This window comes from Acomys minous, assembly GCF_964271855.1.
Source record: "Acomys minous genome assembly, chromosome: 3".
NCBI classification, from domain to species: domain Eukaryota; kingdom Metazoa; phylum Chordata; class Mammalia; order Rodentia; family Muridae; genus Acomys; species Acomys minous.
This window is the reverse complement of record NC_140485.1, coordinates 1,750,548-1,773,117: the sequence shown is the minus strand read 5'-3', so window position 1 is coordinate 1,773,117 and position 22,570 is coordinate 1,750,548. Positions and strand designations below refer to the sequence as shown.

The following is a 22,570-nucleotide window of genomic DNA, read 5'->3' as shown; positions in this document are numbered from 1 at the left end:
GAGAGAAAGATGAGGATAGAAGGTACATATTGCATTCCGCTGCAAGCCAGAGTCTTTCCAAATGCTACTGGATAGCCCTGGGCTGGGTGAACTACACTGTCTGGAACCCTCCATGCTGTCCCACAGGAACAGAATCCCTGCTTCCTCCCTGTAATGGAGGAAGGGCGAGTCCTAACAGCTCTCTTGAGCCTCCCTAAGCTGCACAGTTATTAAATATATTAAGTGTAGGTCCCAATGACGGCCTACCTTGGTTTTGTGGATATAAGGCCAGAATTTGGAGCTTGAAGTCTCATCCAAAGTGTAAGCTCTAAACTCTGATTGATCCATCTATTAATTGGTTGAGATGGAACCCAGAGCCCTGTGTATATCAAGCACTCTCACTGAAGCTACATTCATGCCTCACTGTTGAGATTTTAATAGAGTGTAGGAGCCTAGACTTTCACAACAGGCTGATGTGTTACACCAAACTCTATGCACAGCACAAGACTGAATGTCCAAGAAGAGTTCAATTGCTTTTTCCACCTTTAGCTATTTGTCCAATGAAGATCTTCTGAGATTGGAGCATGTAATGCTTGCGGTCAGAAGCAAGAGCCTGGGGCTGTTAAGTATGGATGTCTTATCTACCAAGAAATCATCAGAGCACCAATTAGCCAAGGCTAGCTCTCCTGGCCTCACAAACAATATTTTATTACAGGGAAGAACACCATGTCCTTTGGCTAAGCCAGATCTAAGTCACACCCTCGTTAGAGGCGTGGTCCAGTCAAAATTCAGTGGGACACCTGGTGCCTGCACATTTTATTTGGACAAGCTGCATACTTTTAAAACTTAAGCTCTTAAAAAATTCTTTTAGAAATGTCAAGGCTACTGATGCATTAAAAAAAAGTGAGACAGGGCAAACAAGGATGACATTCTTGTAATTCCTTCCCCACTGGGTCATTTTCTTCTCACCATTCAGATCTGTGTACAGCCATCTTCCATAATGGACCCTTGACCTGCTCAGAGGTCCACACCTCAGGGAATCTGTGAAGCAGTTGAGAACTTTCCATAAGTTGATTTCAGGGGCTTTGTCAGCCTTCCCTACCAAATCCCCAGCAGTGGCTCAAACACAAAGGTAGGGAATGAGAAAACCAAGCCAGGCCAGCAACTTTTCTCAGCTAGCTCTGGATGTGGCACCAGGAGCACAGCCATGGGGAAGAGGTCACCACACGGGGGCCCCAGCCCCCTTCGAGTGATGATGTGCCTTCCAGCTCCATCTCATCCCCAGCCCACTGTGATGCCATGTCTGATGAATACGAAATACCATCTTCCACCTTAGATTTATAATGTGGTTCAGACACGATCTTGCCCATGGAGACAGCGTGTATGTCCCATAGGCAAACTGAGTGCTTGATACTTTAGTACCATCTTCAGTCACCATCACCTGTCTTTGTCACTAGGAGACAGACTAGTACCATGTGGCATTAAGTGAATAACTGCTCACTTCCAGGACACTATTGGCAAACATACAGTTACAGACACAGCAGGATTTTGGAAAACATGTTTTCTGGATGATTTTATAAAGCCAATTTCTACACATTAAATGATTTCCATTTCACATAACCTAGCAAAGCCAAGGAGCTATTTTTTGGGGGGGTACTCTCCCAAAGAGTACCATATTTAAGAATGACATTAGTGGATGCAGAGGCCCACTATTGGGCATATTTCTAGAGGAAGGGACAAGTAAATGCCCAGCTTACTGCAGCACTATTTACTGTGGCCAAGAAATGAAAAGTACTTAAAGTATCCATCAAAGGATGAGTGTACCAAAACAACATGATTCATAACATACACACACACACACACACACATGCATAGCAAATCCTATTCATCCATAGAAGGGTGAAAACCCGGGGCTTGTGAGATGGATTCATGGGTGAACATGACGTTGTCCACCAAGCTTGACAACTACGTTTAATCCTCTTGGCCCACATGATGGAAGGAAAGAACCAACTCCTGCAAATTGTTCTATGCTTTCCCCATGTACACTGTGGCATATGCATGTCCCCCTCCCCCCAAAAAAACAATAAAATAAGGTGTAATTAGAAAGAGTGAAAGTCTGTCTTTTGTGATTCCGTGGTTGGACTGGGAGATAGTTAGCTCACAACGACGGGCCTGGCACAGGATGACAACGCCTCAGACATGATGGTCTGTAGCATCTGAAGGAAGTGATGTCACAGAAGCAGAGGGTAGAATGCTGGTTACAGGGCCTGGGGTGCTGGCGGAAGGGTGTAAGACAGAGAATCTAATTCTGATTAGGTGTGAGGAGTGAGTTCAAGAGGCCTGTGGACATTATGGGATTCTAATTAATAGTAATACAGTCTTGAAATCTAAAAGAATGGATGCTTCCTGCACACAATAAAAATGAGAAGCCACATGTTTGCTAAAAGAACATCTTTCATCACTCTGTGATGCATCCAGTTGGTGTGATCCAAAACCAAATGGATGCAATCCTGTTATTCATAAGATAATAAAGAGAAGACATTCACATGCGTCACAACTGGTAGACTATCAGACTGCGAACTCATCATTCTAAGAGTAAAGTAGCACTTCTTAAAAAAAAAAAGCAACATAAACGTGTTTCAGAATCATATTATCATTTAATTTAAAAAGCCTGTTGCCTAGGAAAGCCACCTTCCTCCATGCTTATGTGACACATTACAGTTTGTAGTTTTGCGGGTCCAGCACCCTCAAGCTTAAATAAGAATCTTAGAAATTCCCATTGCCTTTACCCTGATGTGAAACATAGGCCAACACAGTCCCACAACAATGCAATTCCCTTTGTATTTTAATTCGCCAAGTGTAGATATGACCCGTACTGTGGAGAACAGTTCACAGACATGGCGGCAACTGAAGCAGCAATCCCCAAGAGAAGCAGCAGTATATTTGAGTTGCTCCCTTTATGACCCAGCAGTGTTCTGGGGGCTTTCTTGACATGTACCAATCCGCAAGAGGTCCTGAGTAACAAGATGGAGAACATAAAGGAAAGCATCTTTTTTGACTACCGTGTTCTTCTGTGACACATTATTGGAGCTGATTTATCCATCAAAGTTGTAGACAAGTATCAAAAATAAGTCATTGTTAAAGAGAAACTACAGAAGATATTAATGACGGTGAGATCAAAGCTGCCTCACCATCCTCAACAGCCAGCGCAACAGGGACGCACACCACAGGCATCTGTCTATTGTTAGACTCAGCACAGGTGATCCTGCCTCCCTGCCAGCCCCATCTACCATGGTGAGTAGTGAATGCTGCTAATTTGAATCCATTGGTGTGAATGTTTTGCTTGTTGTGTGTACATTTGCTTGGCTGTTTACAGGGTACCTAAAAGTGGTATTCACCGGATGTTTCTGATGTTTTACAGCTGCACGAGTTTAAATGGTATAAACAGATAGTCTCCTGTTGTGGTTTTAAGTTTCCAAGACAGGGTTTCCTTGTGTAGCTTTGGCTGTTCTTGAACTCGCTCTATAGATCAGGCTGGCCTTGAACTCACAGAGATCTCCTTCCTTTGCCTCCTGAGTGCTGAGATTAAAGGCGGCATGGGCCACCACCTCCCTGATCCTATTGTGATTTGACATGCAGCTTTCCAGCTTTCCAGTGGGGTGGTGACGTGCAGTTGGTAGGTACTATAAAGCACCCCAGCTGCTCATTCATGTTGGGTGCCCTTAGAATGGCTCGGGGTTCCACTTTCAGGACAGTACTGAAAAACTTACATGAGATATCCAATCCTTTGTCATGTGAGAGGATGCTGCCCAACTTTGGGCTGATGGGAGGATTAGGATTGTGTCCAAGTCAGAATAAGCTAGGGTGTTGGAAATGCTAGGAGAACAAATAGGGTTTGATAAATCCATCATAAGGTGACAGGGCTGAAAACTGAAGATGCATTATATATCCCAGCCAGACAAACATTTCGCTTTAGCAACCTGCAGACTCTGGAGTACCAGCTGCCACCCTTGCATGGTCAGTGGAGGGCAGCTGGGGTTTACTGATTCTCTTGGGTACCAGAGACAGTACTGTGCTGTACAACACTAGCTGGGACAGGACCCAAACTGAAATATGTTTCCTGTAACGTATGCCACTTCTGCATTGTTCTGAAGTTGAGATCGTAAGTCAGTGGACATGTAAATTAAATGCATTTTTTTAATTTAACGTCCTGCCCCCTTAAAGTGGGTTCATTTGGATAAAACCCCACTGCGAATTAAGTACTTACTTGTATTACTAAGATGTCCATGAATTGATACTTTCAGACTGGGTGGCCTCCATTTGAGGGGTGATAGCTTAGACACCACCACTGGCCCCCACTGCTGGGCCCTGGCATTAGTTCAGTGTGTAGTAGAAATGGATGAGGCCAAGATTACTCCCCTAGTGGTTAAAGTGTAGAACGAAGCTTGAGCCCTGGTCCCCCATCAAACTCTGAGCAAGGAGAGGCAGAGCTGACGCCCCAGTGGAAGCAAAGTGGAGGCAGAAATGATGGGATGAAACGGAGAGAAAGTATGATGACCCTTGTTTTCCTCAGTTCACTTGCAGAGCTGAGCAGACATGGTGACCCCCATGTGGGCCACCTACAGTCTCTCTAGGACGGATCAGAGGTGGAAAGTCAGTGGCGATCCCTAAACAGTTATCAGACCCTTGATCGTTGCTTATTCTGTTGTCTATCATGTTATTATAAACAAACAATACTTGTTTGTTCGTGGCCACCTAGGGACCACATTAGAGCTAAGGTCTGCACTTAGTGGGCCTAGAGTCGTGACCACCACCTCCACGGAAATTCAAGTCAAAAAGCTCTATGAGGAATCACACTGACTCAGAACCACTTGTGGGTAAGAGTCTGCAAATACTTCCTGTGGGCCAAGTCTGGTGTGTTGTCCATTTTAAATAAAGTTTTATTGGTGCACAGCCCAGCCACTCTTTCTCAAAGCCCTAGTTTCCAGTCCTGTACAGAAAGTTTACTGGCTTCTGAAGTCCAGAGGCAATAGGAAAATTGTCCCTTTCATAGGGAAGCTGGGGCAGGGTTGGGGGGGAGGGAGGGAGGAGCGCAGATTATGCCGGCATGAAAAGGCTTCCTAGCCCACCTCTAACTCTGGGTTGTAGACAGTCAAAGTTCATTGAGGTCATCTTGGTAAGTCGTTTTAAACTTCACACTTCATCTTTACAAAGCCAGTGAGAACAACAGAAGAACCATATTCCGTGGAAGTTATCATGTGGTGCCGTGTAAGAATGTAGAGGGGCTGTGGGTGGGCAAACTGGAGTCCCTCGTCTGCTGACCTGGCCGGGTCCCTGGGTAGGATGAGGGTGGTGGTAAAATGTGAGTCGTGCTGGGCTTTTATAAAGACGGAATGAAATACAAGGCTTGAAGTATTTGAATAGGACCTTGTTACCTTACGACTTAGTAGATCCAAGGATCTTTCAGGTAAGGACCTCACAGACATCAGAAGAGGAAGGTGAGGTCCAAGGCTTCACACTCTCCTGTCATAGTGAGGGTGGGACACTGCAGGCCCTGAAGGGCTGGGTCTTCCTCTGAGCATCACCTCTGTGGGAAGTTAAGTGTCTCGTTTGCTCCCAGTCTTACAGGAGAGGTATGGGGGGGCGGGGGGCAGGGAGAAAGAGGAGCAAAGAGACAGACAGACAGACAGACAGACAGACACACACACACACACACACACACACACACACACAGCTGAAATTCAAATTTCAAACCATTGTAGGGTAATCTCAGAGGAGTGCATGGTCCACCTCTTCCACTCTGTACAGCTTACCCGGTGGATTCACTTGGGGGGAAACACAGGTCTCTGGGGTCCTGGGACAATCAATGGGCCAGAGCTTCCCTAGAAAACACCTCAACACGAAACCCTTCCACCACGAAGCTAAAACCTTCCTCACCCCCTGCCCCTCTGGGTGCAGCATTGCACTTGCACCATCTAGTGGCCAAACGTGAGAAGTTCCACAGTGAGGCATCTGCAAGGCGTAGTAACCAATCAATCAATCCTAGCCATCTTATTCCAGTTTCCCTAGAGGCCACCTCCTCAGGCCTAGGGACAGGCAGAGGGGACATACAGGAGTCCAGAAGGCAATGTGACAATGACTAAGTATGTGACAGTACAAGGGAGACAGAACATGTCAGCATCCGACTTTCTCCTCAGCAAGACATTTGACACTGTTTGGAACATTTTGGGTTTTAAGAACAAAAGGTATTACTGGAACCGTGTGGGCGGAGACAAGGCATAAGGCTAAGTATCCTCCACAGCTCGGGTGGCCCCTATAGTGAGGATGACCTAATGTCCTTTGTAGTCCTAGTGTGGGGAACACAATGTAATATCCCCAGTGTGGGGAATCTGAGTAATATTCTCAATAATGAGGGACTCAAACAAGACCCCCAGTGTGGGAATCCACATATATGGGGTTTATGCTAAGTGAGTTATACAAGAAAGGAGAAGTGGGGGTGCAGTTCTAACCCCAGCCCTCTGGCTCGGAGGACTGACAGAAGAACTCTGCACAGAGACGACACTCTGGTCTGCAAACATTCTTCCATTTTTTGTTGTTACTTTATTATTTTGTATTGTTTCTGAGACAGAGGATTACTATGCATCCCCCTGCTGACCTAAATGCTTTGGGGGGGGGACACTTGCAGTCTTGTCAGACTCCCAGGAAGATAGCTACATCACATCCTAGGCTAGACCTGCCTTCGTTTGCTTAGTAAGAAAAGCAATACTTTGGTTGAATTTTCCATTTTCTATCAAGCAATGAATTAACCTTTTTGAAACCACATAGGAGACCACAGAGGGGAAATGAAGCTGTATTAGAGGTGATCAACAAGATGGAGGGGAGGAAGGTCCAGAGCGCTCTGTTCTGGGGATTTCAAGCCTCAAGCGACAACCAGCTGGCCCTGGATTCCGGTCTCCTCCCACTCAGAGTGTTTTGTGCCGAGTGACACAGTGGTACAGCGGTCCTCTGCATCTGAACCGGATGCCAGGGTTCCTAAGGGCCTGCAGTGGGACCTTCACCCCACCCTCAGCCACACGAGCCATGGTGAGTGATGTGTGCATATGCCTGACTGAGAAAATGTGCAGGGGACTGCAGCTCAGCCTTCGGTGCCTCCAGCACAAGGGTGATATAATTACGGGGAACCATGGAGGCAAAGTCAGGTGAGCTGGCTGCCAAGGTGGACTATGAGGCTGACTTCAGGGCAGGTTGCTATAGGTGGGTAGCTGGCGCTTCCAGGTTATTGTAACAGGCAACACGTCAGGGACATGTGGATAGTGATATAAGCAGAGACAGTTTACTAAGCACTTCTAAGACAGGAAGTGTGGCAGGGCTGGGAGAAAGGTCGGAAGCCCAGGGGTGACTACGCCCAGCAGATAGGGACCTTCCTAGGTCTTTTTTATACTGTGAATTTTGGTTTGTTTGTTTGTTTGTTTGTTTTGGTACATTTCTCTATCTGTTACACAGTGGTCTTGGTGGTGATTTTAGTGTTATCCTCTGCCAAATAATTTCTTTTATAAGATGTTCAATAATTACGTTTATCATCACCATCATTATCATCATCATCATCATTAGTGTGTGTGTGTGTGTGTGTGTGTGTGTGTGTGTGTGTTGGAGGTAAAGGTCAGAGGACAACTCAGGGGAAATGATTTTCTCCTTTTTCAATGTGAGTCTTAGGTATCAAACACACATCACTAGGCGTGATGACAAACACTGAGACATCTCTCTGGACTCTACTTCCATAATTTTGACCTCACTTTCTGCCCTTCTTTCTTGCCACAGAGTGAGTGGAGTCTCCCACATCATTTGGCTGGAGATTTTTTTTTTCATTCTGTGGACTCACTACAATAAGGAATGCACTGAGCGCATAGTCTGGCCCTTGTATTGAGAGCTAAATTTGTGCGCCATAGAGCAGGCTGCTGTCTCAGTGGTAGGCCAAAGACTGTATGACGCAGGACATAGACAACATTCCTCAGGCTTGCTTGCTCGCTAGAAGGTTCAGCCTATAGGAGGGGCTGGTGGGAGGTTGCCAGATGTTCATACATCCTTCTTCCTGATTTGCCTGGATACCCCCACCCCTGCCCTAGTGTATGTAATCCCGCACCAGACAGAGACCTCAGGATCTCATGAGCCCCATCCTCTTTTTGCCACTCACTCCTAGAGGTGATGTGGGATTTCTAGTGTCGTTATTGTTTCCAGTTTGGCCCCTCCGCTCTCCTCTCACTGTGTTGCAAACGTTCTGTCTTCAGTGATCTGCGCTGAAGATCCCTAGTATGGCTTGAGGTCTTGTCTACACTTCCAAATGCATTTCCCACCCCTATCTTCTCACTGAGGTTCCAGACATCCCTCATGGTGTCTTCCATGTCCGAAGAGATCTGCTTCTGTCTCATTCCATGGCTCTTGTACTTGCTCCTTGGTCCCCAGTGCTGACTGCTTCCTCCACGGCATCACCACTGGTCATGCCCTCTTACTTCTTAAAGCCAATCTAAGGCATCATGAGACGCCAAATTACAGATTATTTTGTAAACCTTCGACTGACAATCTTACCAAAAGAAACTGACTCACCAACCCCTATGGCGAGTTACACGACTTTCTGTCACGTTCCCATTTCATTTACATTTGAATCCACAGTCTTTAATGATTTTATTTTGTGTGTACATGTGTGGTCTATGTATGAGTGTGCGTGCATATGGGTGTGTATGTGTATCTATACGTCTGGAGGTTTAAAGGTTAATATTGGCTATCTTCCTCCATACCTTTCTCTTATTTTTTGAGATAGGGTCACATGGACCCAAGAGGTCACCAATTTAGCTGTCCATAGGACTCTGGAGTCCATATAGACTCCATATTCTGAACATCTATAATGGCATACCATAGGCACGGAATAAAATGTATTTCATCAAGGAGTAATTGAAACAGTTTGAACATGTGGCAAGAACAAAGTCAAAGGGGTTTTTAGAACGACACTTTTCTTTAGGACTTTCGGGGCTAAGCGTGGGGCAAGGAGGCATGCCTGCTAAGTGTTGTGACTTCAACCATGTGAAGCAGAAAGGACCTCAGAGTATGTAACCCAGGCAATAGTTCCCTGCCTCATGGTACCTGGCTTCCTCTGGACCATCACTTCACTCATCAGTCAAACCTGTGACATCAACAGCTGTCACTCCTAAACCTGCCCGAGTTCATCCCTGACCACCAGAGACAGTTCCCCATGAAGGACACTGTCTTTCACTGCTTGCGGCTGTCTTTTTCTGCTCCACCAGGTCTTGCTCCATGGGAGCCTGGTCCATTGCAAGCTTGATTAAATTGAAGACCCATACAGAACCCTCAGCCATGGAGTCTGGTGGGGGTTGGGCCAGAACTGTACAGCAATGAGCTAGTATACCATGCCTAGGAGAATTCCCAATTTGTACTACTGGATTTTCAATGTCTTTCTTCCATAGTTCTCTGTGCTTCTTTTCCAGCAAGTTCCATTCTAGTATGTTCCTCCGGTAATGCATCTCCAGCAAATCCTTGCCTCTGGGCTCACGTTGGGATGAGTGTACTGGAAAAAGGCAGGGCACAGTAAGTTGTGTACTTGCTCTATCCTTCTTACTCAGCGTCTTTCTCATCAGGACAGAGCAGGTGGCCACTGGCAAGCCTGGCCTCTCCCTGGGTGAGCCTGTAAAGGAATGGTCTTCCACGAGTGTGTTGGACCAGGAGCCAGTTAGAATGCAGAGGCTCAGGCTCCATGCTGGAGCCGTGGAATCAGAAACAAGGAGTTGGCTCAGCACCATCGATGCCAATGCCGACAGCTTCCCACTGGATCCCAGCTCACTGAAGTGTGGGGACACCACTCTAAAGGCACCCCAATTGAATGGATGGTCAGTCCTCTTCTGCCCTGACTACTGTCGGGAGGTTTGCTTAGGATCATGTGATGACTGTCAGCCATGGAGACAGATGATCTCAACATTATTTTCCCAATAAATTCTTGTTATAGATGGATGCCCCCCCCACCCCCCTGTGGACCATCAGTTTCATTAGTGTTGGGTGCATCCCTGGATACTTTCCCATTTCTCCATGCCTGCCATTTGGAGCTCACTTGTGCTTCCAACAACCGGTGTCTATATCCTTCAGGGAATCTGTCCTGGGCTTTGGCTGCTCTGCTTGTGTGGGGAGCTGGAATAGCCCTTAACCAGTGATGGAAGAGTCTGTGACTCATTAGGACTCACCAGACTCAGCAAGGCAATCAGCACTTATGTGTTGTTACAGCAAAGGAGAGGCACTAGAACCAGGCTCAGAGGACCGTTTGTGACAACCCAGCTCTCCTCCCCGATGGGGCTCTGTGGCAAAGCCTCATCCTTTCACTGTTGAGGTAAGCCACACTCATAGAGCTTTACTAACCGGGGACACTGAGTGTCCAGAAGTCACACAGACATGACTGAAATCTCACCTGGCTCGCCATAATCTCTAGCACCTTCTGAGGTCAAACTGATAGCAAGGCCTTCCTCATAAATGACATTGTTAGCATGGGCTATCTAGTGTGGCCCAAGACCCCAGATAAATAGAGCCTCTTATCATCTTGGACATTCCAAGGACTGAGAGGCAGCCTCCCTTAAGCTGGCCAATAGCCAGACCTTTCTCAGGACACATTTAACCCTTTACTACATATAGAATCAAGTATCCCAGATGCCTAACTGCCCACTGAGCCTGCCCTAGCTGTGCCGAGCTGTGACGCCATCTCCAGATCTCCCTAGCAGGATGGATCATTCTAGAGGACTGGGTCCTAGCTTATCTCTCCCCTTTCCCAATCACATCTCGCCTGCAGACAAAATGGGATGCTACAAGGCTTTTGTAAGCCCCATTCTGGCAACTCCTTGAACCTCCTGTGAGTCAATGTGATGGCCCAGTCTCTATGTGCAGTTCCCCACAGCCAGCTGGAGTCCCACTGACACTGATGACACCCTCTCTCTAGGTCTCAGCTCACACTACTCCTTGAAATTTTGTTCTTTCTGCATCTAAATCTTTTCAGAAGCCCCTCCCCCCTCCGCCACCAGAGACAGCATCACCACTTCTGCTGCCTCTGCTGCCATCTCCCCCTGTGCAGCCAGGTACCACTGGCTTCATGATGGGTTCCCTGGGGACTGAAGGTTGCCTGCTAAGAAGCAGGTGTTTTTGTTTTTGTTTTTTAAACATCTTTTGAAGGCATCTAACAGTTCTGAATGGGTGCTAGGACCCTGATGACATTGCCACACTCCTGCTTGGTGACCCACTGCCATTAGGACAACAGTTCTCGATTTGTAGGTTGCAGCCTCCACAGGGGACACGCATCAGATATCCTGCATATCAGATAGCCACATTACAATTCATAACAGTAGAAAAACTACTTATGAAGTATCGATAAAATAATTTTATGATTGGGGGCCACCACAGCATGAGGAACTACATTAAAGGGTCGCAGCATTGTGAAGGTTGAGAACCAAGGCTTTACGAGGATTTACCCTTCAGGGAGTGACTTCTTAGAACTTCTCCAAAGGCAGTGTCTCAGGCAGAGTTGGGAGCAGGGGGCAGGTGACATCTAAGCTTAAACTCGGATTCTTCACATACAAGGACAAGACTCTGCCCCTCTGCCTACTAACATGGCTTATCCCGTCCCCATCCTTTCTCCTGTTACTGAGAACCTCCTTACATAACCTCTGTTCAGCAGGACAGAGCTGTTCCTGCATACCAATTCCTTATTAAAACATCTTGCAGTCTCCAATCCATCCAACACTCATACAAGCCAGAGAAATAAGAGGGCCATCTTACTGACAAGATGTAGACCAGAGAAGGAAGTGGCCAGCTGTGCAGGCGTATAAATGTAAGATTGCAATGCAGTTATTAAAGTTATTATTACATAAGTGAGTGACAATCTCGTAAAAAATGGTGTATTCAGACCACATTCTTCACCATTCTCTTCTCTTGATCTCCTCCTCCTAACCATCTTTCTTTTCCTAAAATTTCCTGCTTCTGCTTCCATGTTACGTGTGTGTGTGTGTGTGTGTGTGTGTGTGTGTGTGTGTGTGTACAAGTATAAAGTAAGTGATATTCGTCTTTATGATTCAGTCTTATCTCATTAATATGACGGTCTCCAGTTCCATCCATTTACTCACAAATAATATAATTGTATTCTTCTTGATGCTAAGAAAAACTCCAGTGTGTGCCTGTGTGTGCCTGTGTGTGCCTGTGTGTGTGTGCCTGTGTGTGTGTGTGTGCCTGTGTGTGTGTGCTTGTATGTGCCTGCATTGTGTGTTTGCCTGTGTGTGTGTGTGCCTGTGTGTGTGTGCCTGTGTGTGTGTGCCTGTGTATGCCTGTGTGTGTGTGTGTGTGTGTGTGTGTGTGTGTGCCTGCATTGTGTGTGCCTGTGTGTGTGTGCCTGTATGTGCCTACATTGTGTGTGCCTGTGTGTGTGTGCCTGTGTGTGCCTGTGTCTGTGTGTGTGTGCCTGTGTGTGTATGTGTCTGTGTGTGTGTATGTGTGTGCCTGTGTGTGTGTGTACCTGTGGGTGCCTGCATTATGTGTGCAGGTCTCATTCTACTTATCTAATCATCTGTGGTCAACACATCTGTTGGGGGGACAGTTATACCCCAACATGTTCTTAGCTCACCAAACTGGCAAGTGAACATGAATGTAACAATGAATCTAACACGTGTCCTGTCACTGTGAGAGACGATGTGCCTTCTGAGGGTGCTGCAATGGTCTAGGTGGTCCTGGTGTTGGAGCATGGTAGGGTAAATGTGTCCCCACCAAAACTTGGTTGGTGCCAATGGGATGGTGGTAAGAGAAGGGACTCTCCAGAGGTGATCAGGCCATGAGGGATGTTCTCTCACAGGTGATATTAGGAGGCTCCTCACAACATTGGGCTCCCTTGTCTTTTAGCTTCCAGTCCTTTTAGCTTTTAGTCCTGCAAGGTCACAGTGTTCCTTCCTGTCTCACCCCGGAAGACGCAACATCTAGGCACCATCTTGGAGGCAGAGAACAGCCCTCTTCAGACATCTGACCTGCTGTCGCCTTGATCCGGGGCTTTCCAGGGCCCCCAGAGCTCTGCGCAATATATTTCTCTTCTTTATGAAATAACTAATCTCAAGTATTCTGTGGAGTGGCAGCAGAAACAGATTGAAATAGTACTAAATGATTAAAGACAACATTTTTAGTGTCAGCAAGTTTATACCACAGTCATATGTTGTATACATTAAAGTCCAGTCAGGGAACTAGGCCATGATATGTATCCCAGCTGAAGAAATTTAGCACAAAGTAGCGTTCATACTCTTGGAACAACTGGCAGGTGAATTAGCATATGATGCATCTGCCACAAGCTGGTGAAGACAGCGTAAGATGGGGGGAGCCTTCCAGAGGCCAGATCCGGTCTCCCAGTGGGAAGAATTCAAGGGAAGACCACCTGGCTGTAACTGTGCCAGAGGAGCAGCTGTACCTCCAGGGACACCATACAAAGTGTGGGGGCAAAGAAACACCCCAGTTTCCCCTTCCTCTCAGTTCTTTCCTTTTTAAAAAAAATTCATTTTTTTTGTTGTTTTATTTTTGTTTTTGCTTTTGTAAATGACATTTCACTATGGAGCTTAGGCTGTCCTTGGTATTTCAGTGATCCTCTGATGCTCCCGCCCCAGCCTCCTAAGCACTGAGATTGCAAATGTGACCTCTTATGCCCAGCTTGGTAGTTTCATCTCTGCCTCTTGTCTGGCCAAGCCTCAATTAAAGCCACTTAGCAAGAAACTCTGAGAAATAGCGAGTGGTTCTGGATAGCAGAGATAGCAGAAACTGCTGGGTAGATATGCTTTGCAAACACTGACAGGGAGTGGAGATTAAAAATAACATGAACTTAGTGACAATTTGGGTTATTTAAGCAAAAACAAACAAACAAACAAACAAACAAAAACAAAAAAACTGCCAAAAAACAAAAACAAAAAACCCAACCAACCAAACAAAAAGAACTGTATACCCTTCTGAACAATAGGACTGGTATGCTAGGTCCTATTTGTTCTGTGTGCTATCAATGCTTGAGAGAGCTTGGTGGCAGTTCCTCCATCCTTCCAAAAGATGGGCAGCCAATAGGCTGGTGTTGCCCCCACTAGAAGATTAAACAGCCAGAGCACCTCACCCCTAACAGCTTAAAACGACATACTGAGAACAGCAAGAGTAATTCCCCTATGTTTACAATGGTACGGGTGCCCTTTGAAAATCTGATTAGCTCTTTTAATTACCAGGGACCCTTTCAGCACTTAGCTGGCAAATAGCTGGATCTAATTAATACTCCAAGTGTGTCAAGAAAACACCATTCATCCCACTATCTGTGCTCTCAGCTTTGGAGGCTTCAGAGATCAGCCACCAAGTCACATCATGGCACAGTCTCTTTCTCTTTCACCTTTGCTCCACATGTGTCTGTCTATTGGACCATAAAGTGGCCCAGCACTTTATGGATGGTCTACCCAAGAGGGACAAGTGCTAGCCGAATTACAAAAGCGTTAATTACTGCGGAAAGCTATAGACATGGGTGAGAAGGGGAAACAGTCCTCAGACTGCCCCTATCCAGTGCTATGGATGGAGGGACTGTTCCCTGCTTGGGACAGTGATGAAAGCAGGTTATTTTCATGTTGTCCTGGAGCTGTGTGTTCCCATTGTAGATCTGGGTAAGGAAGAAAGCAAGAGCCCTGGGCCTGGCATCTGTGATTTGAATGTTGTCTTGACTTCTATCTTCCACAGTGACAGGCATTCCATAGAGACCCAACCTATACCACTATGAAAAGGTAGAGCCTTGGCATTTACTCCAGGCAGCCATGCTCTTGGCAAGTTCCTGTGACTCCAGGCACAGTAAGGTCAGCAGAAGTTACCTGGTGACTTGATAAGGATGCAGCCAGGGGACTCCCTTAATTAAGAGCTCATGTAGCCTCAGGGGGTCGTGACTACTGTCATGCAAGACTGGAAGCACACAAACTTTTATCTCAGATGACCAGAGCTGTGACTGTAAGAGCTGGAAGGCCTCGGTGCCATCAGAGTTCAGACCGGAGCTCACACGCTCTTGCTGAATGCCGTGCAAGCAGCTTCCATCTGCGCAGGCCATGGATTGGGGCACTGTCATAATCAACAAGGGCGTCCTAGAACTCCATCAGTCAACGCTGCTGCTACAGGTCATTCCAGCAGTGACAGGAAAAATAAGGCCTGGTTCCGGGGCATATACTTAAGGTTTTCTCAGTATAAAGTATTGTTAACTAGGGCATCTATGCTAAATACAAAACTACCCAAAATGCCATAAAGAAGGTAAAAGAGAAATCACTCCCTGGAGCAAGCTGTTCTAAATAGAGTTGAGCTAGTTGCAATGAGGCATAGTAACCAGCAGAGGGCAGCAGAAGACACCCTTTGGAAGTTCACTCTGCAGCCAGCAGTCTTCTTGAGCCAAGTCAGCCAGTTCTGTTTGCCAGGGCCTTAACCCTTTCATGACTGGGCTTGTGAGCCGCAGCTCAGGCCTTATGGAGAAGGTTTTTTGTTTGTTTGTTTGCTTTTCAGACGGTGTACTGCTTTTCCCTGAGGCCATCAGGAGGGTCAGGACAGGACTAAGGGGAGAGAAGTGGTTGGTGTTCCCACTTCCCCATCCACATGACCAGGCTGTGGACTCCAGGTGACATGACTGCGGCAGGCAACCTCGCCTATTGTCCTGGAGTTAGTTAGGAGCGCCTTGGGGTCTAGGCAGCCACTTGTTTGGAGGAAGACAGAAAACTGTCAACCCGTGGTTCCTTCAGATTCCTAAGCTCTGGACCCTTCAGGCAAAAGCCCTGGGTCCCCTCCCTGAATGTGGCTCAGTGGTCAAATGCCATCAGCCCCAGTGTCTCCTTAGAGCTCCCTGAAGCTGAGATGGGTGCTGTGTGGACGTCAGCAATGGGAAGAGAAAAGGCAGAGGCCCTGCAAGGCCCTGGAGCTGGAAAGCCTGGCTAGAAAGCAAGCCCCACTGCCAGCAAATGTCACTGTTCTCAGTTTCTAATATGTTCCCTCAGGTATTGGTAGTATGTTTTCCAAATAAGCTACAGCAGGGACTGTGGTCCTTTGGCTTCTTCAGGGTTAATGATGATCCCTCTGCCTTAACTGTGTCATCTCTTCCTCTCCTACCCCAGGGCTGTTCATTTCATCCCCAGTTGATCCACTGTCTTTCTGAGCTCCCTGTCGGTGCCATGTGCATGTGAAGGAGGAGCTGTGACAACTCTCCTGTCCCACAAGACAGGCGGCGTTCTCTTCTCCTTTTTGATAGTTATTCCTCTGCCCAAGTTACAATATTAACTTACATTTTCACTGCTATAACAAAGCACCACAGACTGGGTAATTTATAAAGAACAAGAGTTTATTTAGGGACATCTGGAGGCCCAAGGTCAAGGGGCAGCATCTGAGCACCTTCCGGCTGAGGGCAGCATCTGAGCACCTTCCTTCCGGCTGATGGGGACTGTGCAAGGACACAAGGTTGCGCTAGCAACCACATGGTGAGAAAAGCAAGCCAGGAGGGGGAGATTGTTTTGCTATCAAAGTCACTCACTAGGTAAATGATCTGCTCACCAATTAGCATATTCACTAGGGTGGAATTCTCTGGGCTTAGTCACTTCTAGAAGGTTCTCCTGGCCCTATCTCTTAATTCTCACAGTGAGATAAAGATCAACTTTCAACACAAGCCTTGGTAAAGACCTTCAAACCAGAGTGGAGACTTTTTTTTACATTCAAGTCTGTTTAGCTGGAGACCTGACGGGCTTCCAGCAATCAAGTGCTGTCTGTGGGACTCTCCTGAACACTTTCAGCTGCTCCATCCCAGTTTTCAGGATGTTTTTCACATAAGAGGCAGCATCTCCTAAGTAAGGTCTTCCTGGGTTACAGTCATGGGTTTTAAGTGATGTTTCTCATCTCTCTGGGACTCCTACCAGAACTGGCTGTTTCTAATATCTAAACACCATTGCTTGCTTGATATATGTATATGTCATATACATACGGGAGGGGGAGGAATGGAGCAGGATATATATGTGGACAGAGATGCCCACTCTGTAGCCCAGACAGGGCTTGAACTTGTAACAATTCTTCCACTTCACCCACCCAAGTGCTAGGATTATAGGCAGGAGCCGCCAGGCCCGACTAACCTCTGTGTTTATATATTTAGCCCAACCTCCTCTCCCAATCTTGCATGATTGCCTTGAGAATAATTCTTGGCTGTCTAAATGTGTCTCAAGGTCACAGCTAATGAGAAACTCCTGGTTTTGAGACTGGACTTAGCTACCTTCTTTAAGCTGGTTCATGGGAACTTCATCATCCTTTTTTCCAATTTTTTATTGATTTTTTTTTTTTGTATGTGTGTGAGTTTCACATCACGGATGCCAGTCTCACTAATCTCTTTGTCCCCTCCTATCTGCCTTCTGCCCTTTTACCCCTTTCCAAATAAAATAAAATAAAAACAAAAAATAAACAATACAAAACAAAGCACAGAATACATCTCACTGTGGAAGCTGCAGTGCGTCACAATGTGTCCCACAGTATACCCCTCTGTCCACATATCTTCATTTGCAGATGTTCTTGCAGTGAGTCATTGGTCTGGCTTCTGCCACACCATCAATACTGGAAGCTCACCACGACTCCTCCAGGTTACCCTGTTGTTGCCTTGTGTGTGTCATGGAGAACCTGCAGCTTTCGATCAGCACTCCAGCAGTTCACAGGTGTAGTAGATTTTGGGGTGGGTGCACTTAAAGCCCTGGATCTGGGCCTGGATGGTAACTGAGCTGGTCAGTCTGCTGGCTCTCCCTTAGCCACACCACCAGGGTGAGCTCTCCAGCACTGCTCAGGCTAGCCCACCCAATGCTGCCATAGGCCGGAGTCAGGCTCAGCTCTCGCGCTTTCATGCCCTTGAAGCCTGCTCACCTGCACCCACACCTACAGCCAACTCCACTGTGCTGCTCAGTCAAGGCACAGGGGCCAACTTCCTTAAGTGCTGCAGCTGGTGAGGGGCTAGGCCAGCTTTTCTGCTCTTACGCCCTTAGGACTGGCTCATCCCTGCCTCCACCGTCAGAGCCGGCTCCACTGTATTGTCCGGGCAGAACTCCATCTTAACAGATCAAGCCCTGGCTAGTTCTCTCATGTGCTGCACCCATTCTACCTGGACCAGATCCTCTGTCTTTACGAGATGCCACGAGCAGACTTAGCATCACCTTTTCTGCTACCACTCTTCTCCGAACACCATCATTAAGTGGTTTTCCAGGTGTTAATGCCTGCCCATCTATACTATCTATTATCTATTATCACCAGGCATCAGAACAAGTGAGCTCTTTAAAAATAATCCCAGTCACACGCTATCAGGCCTGTGCTCACAGCCTCCACTGTTTCTGCTCAATTCCGAGTGAAGACAAGTTCCTGCTCTGCCTTGCAGACCCCTCCGCTCTGGGTCTTCAGTGACAGCATCTTGGACTCTCTCATTTACCCACTTTTGGTCACAGTGGTCTCCGTGATGTCAGGGTTGCGCACTGTCTTTCCACAAGCCTGCATGCTCACACACTCCCCTTAAGCAAGGGCTCATCTTCTCAGGGAGACCTATAAGCACCTCATTTAACTCACTCAATTCGTGATGGCTTGCTCCCAGAGTCTGCTTACTGTCTTCTAGTTCCAGGACATAGGCGTGGCGTGGCCCATCCCTTGCCTTGTTCTCCTAGATCACCAAGTCCCTAGAGCAGTTACAGCGCCTGCAAATATTCAGCAAATCTGCTAACAGATAGCATTTAAACACCGTTTGTCCAGGCTGAGCATTTGGCCTTTTTAAACCTTTCCTGAGACATCTAGTCATTTTAATCTGGTTTGACCTAGATTAAAAGCATCAGAGTATAGAACAGGAGAAGGACATTCCAAAGACTTTGAACCATGGGCCATTTCATAAAAACTGTTGTCCCAACCTGTACTCCCGCCCACAGCGCGTGAAAGCTGCTTGCCACCACACTCTCACTAGTGTTTGCTATTCCTTTGTCTTCTTGACGACAGCCATTTATTATTAGGTTAGATGGGCTGTGGTTCTGAGTGTATTTCCATGATTGTTTCTGACGGCATGCATATTTTCATTGCCGTGTCATGGAGGAGACAGAGAACATTATATTAAGTGAAATGAGCTGGGCACAGAAAGACGAATACCTCGTGTTCTCAACTTATTTGTGGCAGATAAATAAACCAGCTCTGGAGAAGCAGAACCGTATAATGGTTATCAGAGGCTGGGAAGATAGAGGTGAGAAGACTTAGTGACTGAATGTGAAAATTCAGCTAGATAGGAATAAGTTCTAGTGTGTTCTACAGCAAAGTGGTATTCACACCTTACTGTTTCAGAAGAGAGCCGGAAGAAAGGATTTTGAATATTTGCAGCACAAATGACAGATGGCTGAGACAATGGTATGCTAATTACCTGATTCTAATTCCACAGCATACATTGTATAATTACTATATACAAATTAAAACAATAAAGGAGATAAAAGGAAAAATTATCATGGCAAAGCATCACCGGGATCAGTGAAGAAAGTGTACACTTTCTTTGAACAAAGACACCTCGAATGTTTACTTCTCATCACCATGGCAACAATTTGCATTCATCTTCTTATAAAAGGGATGGGTCACTAACAATATGCCTTATTTTCATCCCTTGGACCACGGAGGGGGAGCATTTTTCCAAGGCAGGGCTCTGAGGTAGGGTCATGCCGCTAAGACAGCCTATCTGCTTACCCTGTGATTTCCATGGACCAGTGCAGAAGTCAGCCTCTCTGCTCAGCCTGTGTCTGATGGGTGATAGGAACAGGTCATCCTTGCAGGTCCGGGACACACAGGCAGCATCCTCCTCCTCCTTCACTTTATGCCTACAGATCATTAAATGTTCCTGCTCTACGCCTCACAGGTGAGATCCATGCATCCAGAGTTCTCACTTGGTTGGCCCCAACCCAGTACCCAGAGTGTAGCCTTTGTGCAAACACACACAGAGCCACATGAGGCTGAGAGTGCTTGTAATGCAAGATTTTTAGGAACAAGTTCACAGTCTAATTTGCCCAGCTGATATGGTTCCTGGTCTGTATGAGAAAAATCCCACTAAAAGAACTAGTGGTAGCCATTTTGGCAGCTACAGGGCCACAAGTGATTGACTGTAGACACAAACAATTGTTTCAAACTTGTTGTCATGCGGTCTCCCCGCTTACTCTTTGCCATCACTCTCTCTGCCTTATGAATTAGGGGTTCAATCTATTCTCTTCTTGTCAGAAGAAATTAGGGGCTTTTCTAAACTTAAACATCTGGGCAATGTGTTCGTAGATGGATCTGCTGCTAGGGGTTTGGGGGCCTGATGGAATTTTTAACCATTTTGCTCTGTGATGAAGACAGGACTCCAAAGTGCTAAACAGAAGTAGTCTTCTTGTCACTTCACTGTGCAGTGGGAACACACACCTTCTCACAGTGTAGTCATGCTTCTTGTACGGGAGAATACACGCATGCATGGCCATGTGTGCATGTGTGAACATGGGGCTGTCTATGTGTTGTGTATGCATTGAGAAACTTGAGAGTAAAAGAATGGTTGCATTGGAGAGGTGGGGAAGGAGATCTTTGCTTTTTTTTTTATTTTTTTAGACGCAATGAGGTGGGGGCAAAATGTGAAATGCTGGCACTGGCGGCTACTTTAATAATATCGCTCAGCTCTACTGATTAAATGCTTGTTAGAATGAAAGAGAAATCTGCCACAGAGGGAGGAGGACAGGGCTGCCTGAGCCAAGTGGCTAATCTTCTTGGCTCCTCTTCTGCATTCCAGATGTGATGGGATCACGCAGGAGAGGAGCAGCTAGGATCATAGCTAGTCATGCTTGCTAGAACTCAGTTTGCTTGTTTCCCAGGGAGCCCTGTCCGACACTCTCAGCAGTCCTGTAGCAAAGCACAACAGCTCCACGGAGAGCACCAGAAACCACACCAAAAAGCATCACTGGGAAACACTCTCACCAGAGTTCTGTTTGCTTTATCCAGAAGGGAACAGGGCTTAGGTAGACAGCTCAAGGCCAAGCATGTTCAAAGTCCAGGGTGAGGAGAGGGACCACTGTGAGGGCACAATGACGTGGATCGACTCCTCACTCTCCTTGATGGATCTTGGATTTTTCTGGCCTGTGCCTGGCTCAAATGATGGAGCCATTCCCTCACACCACAGAACGGCAGACCTAGGAGGCTTCCAGAGCTTTCCAAGGCCTCCCTTTCTTTTTGGTCTCAGACCTATCTTTTGAGTATCAAGGTGGTGATAGTGAAATATAGTGCTTTCACCCCAATGCCTTTATTTTCCTTCTAGGTGCACGAATGACATCTCCACCTTCCTTGTGGCTTGGATGGTGGAGTGTAGCTGTGCCCTGGGAGCCAGTGATGCAGCCTGATGCCAAAGCCCATCAAGCCCTCTTCCCTCTCCACCCAATCCAATACCACCCAGGCGTCTGGAACTCCCAGAGGAAGGTAGAGGGGATGCACACCTCTAAATGACTGCAAAGCACAGCCGTCCCGTTCCCACTCCAACCACTGCACTGACTCTGAGTGGTCGTTCACCAAGCAGAAATCCCCTTATGTGCTGAGCCTCCATGCCGGTGCCTCAAGGAAACTATGACTAAATGCTATGAATTGGGGTGTCTTAAAGCCGTCGTTCCTGCCTCTTCTTCGTGCCTGGTGGATTCAGCATTACTTGGCTTAGAGATACATCCCATCAGTCTCTTTGTTCCCATGCGATACTCTCCTTGCTTGACTGACAACGTGTCCAGTTTTTACCAACCATGAAACAGGGTTCTTCTTAGTGTCATGTGGCAGCGCCTTAATTATGCCTGTGGAGAAGCTGCTTCCAAAGAAGGAAAGCAAAGGTTAGGACCATCAAGTCTCTCTTAAGAAGGGGCACAATTCAGCCTGAGATGGTCTCTAAAGCTGGCCTGTTTGGTATAGTGGCTGGTGTTATTTGATAACTGGCACACATCTGGCACGGATTCCCACTTTATCATTCACATTTATCAGCAGTACTATTCCATTGTTTGAATATACCAAACTTTAATCCATTCACCCAATGAACAACATCTAGTTTTAGATTTGGAAATTATAACTTAGGCTTTAATGAATATTCATGTGCAGCTATGCTGGTTAGTTTTTCTTAACTCGACACATACTGGAGTCATAGGGACCTTCAATTGAAAAATTGCTTCCATCAAACTGACATAGGGACGTGTCCTTGGGGACGTTATTGTTGTGGGAGGGTGCTGGCACCACTGGGCAAGTGGTTTTAGATTGTATAAGAAATGTAGTTGAGCAAGCCACGGGGGCACAAGCCTTCATAGTCTCTGCTTCCGTTTCTGCTTCCAGGTTTTTGTATTGAATTCCTGCTTTTGTAGTGGATGTAAACATGTTTTTCTGTTGATCCCAAGGGTGGGATGTGAGACTTGTGTGAGGGTGTACAGTGTTTGTCTGCTGGAAACAGTCTTGTGAGAGGACACATGGTGTTTTTCCACTAGAAGAGAAACTGCCTTTTGTGGGGACATGGTCT

The 22,570-nt window shown here is 46.7% G+C and overlaps 1 long non-coding RNA gene across 1 annotated transcript; it reads left to right on the top strand.

The window, feature by feature from the left end:
- Positions 1 to 3,021: 3,021 nt before the first annotated feature.
- Positions 3,022 to 21,637, top strand: LOC311594279. Its single transcript, XR_014778022.1, has 3 exons — positions 3,022 to 3,273; positions 6,805 to 7,062; positions 21,347 to 21,637. It is a non-coding gene; the product is annotated as an uncharacterized lncRNA (long non-coding RNA).
- Positions 21,638 to 22,570: the final 933 nt, after the last annotated feature.